Raw genomic sequence first — 8,015 nt, forward strand, 5'->3', positions numbered from 1 at the left:
TCCAACTATAGCAATAGATTTGCACTTTTTTTTCAGTACTGAAGGTTGAATCCAGGGCCTCCCTACTGAGCTGCATCTCTAGCCTTGCTTTAATTTTTTTTTTTTTTTTTTTTTTTTTTGAGACAGGACCTCACTAAATCACTAAGTTGCCCAGGATGGGCTCAAACTTGTGATCCTCTTGCCTCAGCCTCCCAAAGTGCCGGAATTGCACGTTTGCTTACCCCACCACCTTCAGCTTGCACAGATTTTTCAAATTCTCTTTTGAGGCCCTCTTCAGCCTAAGAAAAGGCATTTGTCAAGCAGTTGGCGTGGGTAAGGGTACATGCTATGATTAAGGAAGCTAGCAGAGATAAATGAGCCTCCACAAAAAGCATGACCTCACTGACAAAGACTCCCAACAGACCAGTAGGGAGATAATAAATGCGTACTTCCTGGAATTTGCTTTCTCTCTTTCCCTCAAGTATTTTCTCTTTGGTCACTGAAGTATGAAGACATTTTCTTCTCTCCAGACTTCCAGCAGAACTCGCTGAGCCAGGGATAGCACATTCCACCCTCTGCGTCCTATTATTAGTAAACAATGAGCTTATCACTACAGGGTCTAAGTATTTCTTGCCTCGTACAAGGAATGTAGAAGCGTCTTTGGATATGTCACCCCTAGAGTAGCCATACTGTGCTCCTAGGCGGCGTGTCGTCGCCCCAAGGCTCGGAGGTACAGCTGCTTTCCTGCGAGCCTCTTATGTGTCCTGTCCGTGTGCTGTACACGGACACGGCACTTTAAATCATGTAAATTTATGGAGAGCATTAATTTTTTTTTCCCTCCCAGCAAATAAACACAACCTTTAATTCCCATGACACAGGAAAAAACTGAACGTTGGAGAGGCAAAGTTTGAAAATAGTCATTATTGTTCAGTAACACCAAATTGTTTTTGGAGTTGGTAAAATCTGGTTGAAAAGATTCCGTCTTGAAGGAATCATTAGGAGAACAGGTTTACCTAAAAGGGGAGGGAGCACAGAGAAAAAAGACCCAAATTGCTACTGGATCAAAGGATGACTGAGTGACACATTAGGCAACAAAAGAGAATTCAGGTTTTTTGTTTGTTTGTTTGTTTGTTTGTTTTGTCTTTTTCAGACAGGGTCTTGCTATGCAGTTCAGGCTGGCCTTGAGCTCACTTTGTAGCCCAGGCTGGTCTCGAACTCACAACAATCCTCCTGCCTCAGCCTCCCAAGTGCTAGAGTTACAGGCATGCACCAGCATGCCCTGCATTCAGTCTTTTTGTTTTGGTTTTTTTTTGTTTTTTGTCTTTTTGTCATCTCTTTTTTTTTTTGTACCGGTAATCAAACTCAGGACCTTGCACTTGCCAGGCAGGCACTTGTGCCACTGACCTATATCCCGAGTCTTGTTTTGCTTTGTTTTGTTTTGTTTTTTTGTCTTTTTGAGACAGAGTCTCCCTATGCATTTCAGGCTGGCCTTGAGCTCACTTTGTAGCCCAGGTTGGCTTCGAACTCACAATGATCCTCCTGCCTCAGCCTCCCAAGTGCTGGGATTTCAAGCATGCACCACCACGCCTGGCTTCAAATTATTTTAAAGTCAAGCAAGAAAGCCATTAAATTTAGAAGGTGTATAAAAGATGTGTTTAATCAACATCCTAATTCAAGCAGAGTCAATGTCATTCCATTTTCATCACATACATAGAGAATTCATTACTTGGAAATGCTGCACATACTTTAAAAATAAAATCCCAAATATATCTGCGTCTCTCACACAAGCTTTTAAAATATTTGCCCCTCCCTTTACATAGTTGAAGTCATATGCCTGCTAACCTTTTCTGTAATAAATAAATCAAAATATAAAAGGAAGCCCAGGCTGGGTGTGGTGGCGCACGCCTGTAATCCCAGCATTCAGGTGGCTGAGGCAGGAGGATCACTGTGAGTTCCAGGCCAGCCTGAGCTACAAAGTAAGTTCAAGGCCAGTCTGAACTGCAGAATGAGACCCTGCCTCAGAAACAAAAAAACAAGCTGGGTGTAGTGGCACACGCCTGTAATCCCAGCACTGGGAAGGCTGAGGCAGGAGGATCATTGTGAGTTCAAAACCAGCTGGGCTACAAAGTGAGCTCAAGGCCAGCCTGAACTACAGAAGGAGACCCTGTCTCAAAAAGACAAAAAACAAAGAAAATGGAAAAAAAAAAAAAAAAAAAAAACCCAGGGTGGGCAAGTTAGAAAGACCCTGTCCCAGAATTAAAAAAAAAAAAAAAAAAAATTTTAAGGTGCTGGAGATGTAACTCAGTGTGAAGGCCTTGAGTTCAGAGCCACAACTTAGCAAAACCTTGTCTAAAAATAAAAAATAAAGGGCTAAGAATGTAGCTCAGTATGAAGGCCTCACGTCAACCCTCAATCCTAAATATCACACACACAAATACACACACACACACACACACACAGGGGTGCTTCATGTATAGTAAGTACATATATTGCATCAAATCTAACCTATACCCAATCTTTTAAGAACAATTTTAGCTATGATATGAGTTTTGTTTTGTTCTTGCAGTAATTGGGATTCAATTCAGGGCCTTTGTTCTGAATTACACCCTCCCCCCCCCCCCTGCCTTTCTGAGACAGGGTCTCACTGAATTGCTACATTTCCTACTCTGGGGTTGAACTTCCAATCCTCCTGCCTCAGCCTCCGGAAGTACTGGGATTACAGGAGGGCACCACCTCTACCGGTTACATGAGTTTTAACCTAGAAATAACAGTAGAAATCTCCAAAGAATTTTTGAAAACCCAATCAGTTGTTTAGAGATTTTGCTTTATCAGTGGTTCTTTACTGATTTTGTTTATCAGATTCCAAACAAAGGGTCACAACTAGTTCTTTTTTTTTTATTTTAAACAGTAAAAGAAGGATAACATAATGATGGGGGGCTTACCAAATTACAGACAAAGTGGTAGGAAATTATCAATGGTTATTGTTTTACATATTGTTATCTACAAGATAGTTTCTCAGGAAAACAAACAGACAAATAATAGCAAGTTACAGACAAAAGAGGTAGGAGATTATCAATAGTTGTTGTACTATACTTTGGTATCTTCAAAGTGGCTTCTAAAAAACATAAATAGAACTATACATGAGTGACCTATTGAATAATAATGAACTACTCTCAGTGGTTATTGTAGGAAACACATAATAATAAACATACATCCATTTACAAAATAGGATAGGACAACTAGTTCTTATAGTCAGCAAATGTATTTATATGTGTTTGGGGTGGTAGGTAACAGAAAATGTGTTTAACTGATTGCCTAATTACAATGATTACTCAGCAGGTTAAGAACTGCCATTTGTATTTATGACAAAATTCTCAAATAATTTATAAAAAGTTAGTTCTCCATTGCCCTGTGTGGTGGCGCACGCCTGTAATCCTAGCACTTGGGAAGCTGAGGCAGGAGGATTGCTGCGAGTTTGAGACCAGCCTGGGCTACAAAGTGAGCTCAAGACCAGTTTGAACTGCAGAGTGAGACTCTGTCTCAAAAAGACAAAAAAAAAAAAAGTTAGTTCTCTAACCATATAGTCAATATACTTGAACTATATTTAGAATTCTGATTAGTGTTTCTAATTGTTTTTCTGTAAGGAAGCAATGGCTTTACTAAATCTGTTTAATCACTAGGTGGAAATTGTATTTGTCTGCCCCCTGGAGGATTCACTGAAACATTGCAAGTGGCAGATTTAACAATAAAAATATTATTGCAATGTGCCTGGCATGATGATGCACGCCTTTAATCCCAGCACTCGGGAGGCTGAGGCAGGAGTATCGTTGCGAGTTCGAGACCAGCCTGGGCTACAAAGTGAGCTCAAGGCCAGCCTGAACTGCATAGTGAAGCCCTGTCTCAAAAAGACAAAAAATAAAAAATAAAAATATTGCAACGTATGTGTTAAAAGTGTTGCCTTAATGACCAATGTGGGCTGATACACACACAGACACACATTTAATCACTTGTGGCCAGTGAGAGTGGAAAAGCTGTAGATTAAAGATGGATAAAAAAATACTGTATAAACATTCACACACCTGCTATAATACAATCTATGCTTTGCTGAAATTACTTTATCTTCTACAAAATTGCACATTTAAGCCAGGCATGGTGCTCATACTTGCATTTCTACCTGCAGCAGGAGAATCGCTGTGAGTTTTGAGGCCATCCTGGGCTGCATTTTGAGTTCAAAGCCAGCCTGGGACACATAACAAGACCCTTTCTCAAAAAAGCCAAAAACAGGGCTGGGGATGTAGCTCAGCCTGCATGGCCACTGCCTTGCAAGCATGAGGTCATGAGTTTGTCTCCCAGTACCACCAAAACAAAAAATCCCAAAACAAATAAATATGTTTTAAAAAGATTTTTGCTTACCTTGGCCATTCACAGTGAACTTGTCCATGCCACAGGGACCCTTAAAAATAGAAGTTCTGAGCTGGGCATGGTGGCACACGCCTGTAATCCCAGCACTCAAGAGGCTGAGGCAGGAGGATCGCTGGGAGTTCGAGGTCAGCCTGGGCTACAAAGTGAGCTCAAGGCCAGCCTGAACTGCATAGTGAGACCCTGTCTCAAAAAGAAAAAAAAAAAAAAAGGCTCTCACAGCCTCAGCAATCATCTGATGTTACTGACTGATGTTACTGAAGCGGAACTTAAAGAGAAACAAGCTTTCCTAGCCTTGAGCAATCCCCCTGGCCCTGTAGCTGTAACTTCTTGTTCTGGTACAGATAAGGTTGGCAGCAATGTCCTGTAAACAGAGTTTATGTCAGCGGGTTCGCCCAGGATTCATAAGGCGCTGGCTCTGTCAAGGCTGAGTTATTGATTGCTTTGACTCCTTTTGTCTTGTACCCTGGCTCTCTCCCAGTCCCTAAAGACCAGCCCCTTCAACCAAACATGTGGAACTAGAGCCTTTGCTTCAGGGCTCGCTCAGCCATTTTGGACATCATAAGGTGAAGTTGAGCTGGTGTGCACCTAAAACCCAATAAATCCTCTTTCTTTTTCATTTGTGTCTCTGATCTCTTGGAAAGGATTGCTGTTTATTTTTTAAATTTTTTTTGATACAGGGAATTGAACTCAAGCCCTTGCGCTTGCCAAGCAGGTGCTGTGCTGCTGAGCTACATCCCCAGCCCTCTCTGATCTCTTGGATTGTGCAACATTTCAAAGTGAGGGCTGCTTTGGCAGCTACCTGTTCCTTCTTTCAGTGGAATAACTGGTATGGGCACCTTGCTCACCTTTTGGCACCTTGCTTAGCGGCCTATTGGTCCTCTGTTCTCTGTGTCTGACCGCTCAGCAAGCCCACACTGCCCCGTGCGGAGGAAGCCCCTCCACTTGCATTTCCAGTACAGGCCTCAATAATTTTCAGATGTGTGTGAAAGTCTCAGAAACTCTGCTAGTAAGAAACTTGAGGTTTCTCCTTTTGTGTCTTTTTGAGGAAAGGTCTCCTTATGCAGTTCAGGCTGACCTTGAGCTCACTTTGTAGCCCAGGCTGGTCTCAAACTTGCAATGATCCTCCTGCTTCAGCCTCCTGAGTGCTGGGATTACAGACGTGCACCACCAAGCCCTGCTGAGGGTTTCTTCATTAGTGTGATTGATGGCAGTAATATTGTTATTGAAATTTGAAAATATTTTCTTTATATTTTTTGATGATTTTAACTCCTCATTTTAGAAAGTAACACTGTTCGTTTGTTTGTTTTGCAGGACTTGGAATCAAACAAAGCCCAGGGCTTTGTTTATGCTAGGCAAGCCTTGTGCCAACGGGCTACCCCCGCCCCTTTTTTTTTTAATTTTGAGAAATAGTCTCTAAATTGGCTAGCCCTTAACTGATGATCCTCCTGCCTCAGCTTCCCAACTAGCTGTGATTACAAGAATGTGCCACAACACCCACTATTCTTTTTGCTACACTGGGAATTGAATCCAGGGAATTTTCACTGAGTTACATCCCCACTCCTTTTTTCCTTTTTTAGCAATACAGAAGTTTTCACTGTATTGCTATATTACTCACAAAAAAAAAAAAAAAAAAAAAACCCACAACAATAAAATATTTTGAAGCTGGAGGATCCCAAGTTCAAGGCCAAGCCTTCACAACTTGGTAAGATCCCGTTGCACAATTTAAAAATAAGGGCTGTGGACGTAGCTCAGTGGTAGAGCATCCTTGGGTTCCATCCCAGTAATACAAAATCAATCAATCAATCAGCTGTGGGAGAGATGACAACAAAATTGTATACCTGTTGGAATGGTACAGCAGCTTGTACATGAGCGATACAGGGATACCAAGAAGGAGGAAATGGGAGGTGGGCTAAAGATACAATTTAGAGCAGGGTGTGGTGGCGCATGCCTGTAATCCCAGCACAGGAGAGGCTGAGGCAGGAGGGTCGTGGCAAGTGTGAGACCAGCCTGGACTACAAATTGAATTTAAGGGCAGCCTGAACTGCATAACAAGACCCTGTCTCAAAAAGGCAAAAAAAAAAAAAAAAAACAATTTAGAGTGAACGTGCCCATGCCCGTGAGGAATACAGCTAGCAATACTGTGTTGTATTCAGGATTTTGCTAGCAGCTAAGCACAGTGGTGCAGGCTTGTAAACTGAGGCTGAGGCAAGAGGATGGCAAGTTTGAGCTCAGCCTGGGCAATTTAGCAATTTATTAAGGTCCTGTTTCAAAATAAAAATTAAGGCCGGGGATATAGCTCAGCGGCACAAGTGCCTACCTGGCAAGTGCAAGGTCCCGAGTTTGATTCCTGGTACAAAACAAAATAAAAATTAAAAAAGGGCTGGGGGCACTGTGGATTTAGCTCAGCGGCACAGAGCCTGCCTGGCAAGCGCAAGATCGTGAGTTCGATTCCTGGTACCGGAAGAAAAACAACAACAAAAAAAGGGCTGGGGATGCGGTTCAGTGGAAAGGCCCTGGGTGCAATTTGAGATGGGAGGGTTCCTTCAAAAAGAGACTTGAGGTGCTCTAATCCAAAAAGGAAAATGCGGGGGCTGGGGATTTAGCTCCGCGGCATAGTGCCTGCCCGGCAAGCGCAAGGTCTCGAGTTTAATTCCCGGTACCGGGAAAAAAAAAAAGAACAAAAAGGAAGATGCGTGTGACTGAGATAAAGTAGATATCAATCTGCTTGACTACAGAAACCATTTCCCTATCTATGTGTGTCTCAAAATATGTTTTACACCTTAAATGTACACAATAAAATTTATTTTGAAACCAAGAAACAAATATTTCTTTTGACTTTCTTTCCTAATAGCTGTTACCCTCCCTTGCCTTCATTTTGCAAGAAATCCCTTCAAAAAAACGCTAATTCATCTCCTCCCAGACTTTCTTTTTTCTCTCTTTCATTCTTTCTTCCTTTTTTACTTTTCTGTTTTGTTTTGGGGTTTTTTGAGACAAGTCTCACTCTGCAGCCCAGGTTAGCCTCAAACTCATGGCAGTCCTCCTGCCTCAGCCTCCAAAGTGCTGAGATTATAAGCGTGGAACACCATACCCAGCTGCCCTCACTCTTTTTTTTTTTTTTTTTTTTTGTACTTTTGAGACAAGGTCTCACTATGCAGTTCAGGCTGGCCTTGAGCTCATTTTGCGGCCCAAGCCGGTCTTGAACTCACAATGATCCTCCTGCTTCAGCCTCCTGAGTGCTGGGATTACAGATGTGCACCAGGAAGCCCAGTTCCCTCACATTCTTTTTTAAACTACTCTGTGAGGTATGGGCCCCATGACTCCTCAGGAATTAACCAGGGTTAAGGTCACTAATAAGCTCTCTCTGGCCAAATCTAAAGGTCTATTCTCCATTTCCACTTGCCTTAATTTAGCACCAGTATCTTACAGCCGGTCACTTCCCTCTCCTTGGTGAACGTTCTTCACACAGCTTTCAGGTCAACACATACTCTGGTTTATTGAGAAACACTGACTTTACAAAAGTCTGTGAATCAAAAATGCTACTCAAGAGGGTTTCCCGGAAGGAGGGCTTCCGGCGCACAGGGAGCTGCGGGTGGGGAGCGCCAGCCTTCTGGCTG

This window comes from Chinchilla lanigera, unplaced genomic scaffold (assembly GCF_000276665.1).
Source record: "Chinchilla lanigera isolate Chin_1 unplaced genomic scaffold, ChiLan1.0 scaffold00021, whole genome shotgun sequence".
NCBI classification, from domain to species: Eukaryota; Metazoa; Chordata; class Mammalia; order Rodentia; family Chinchillidae; genus Chinchilla; species Chinchilla lanigera.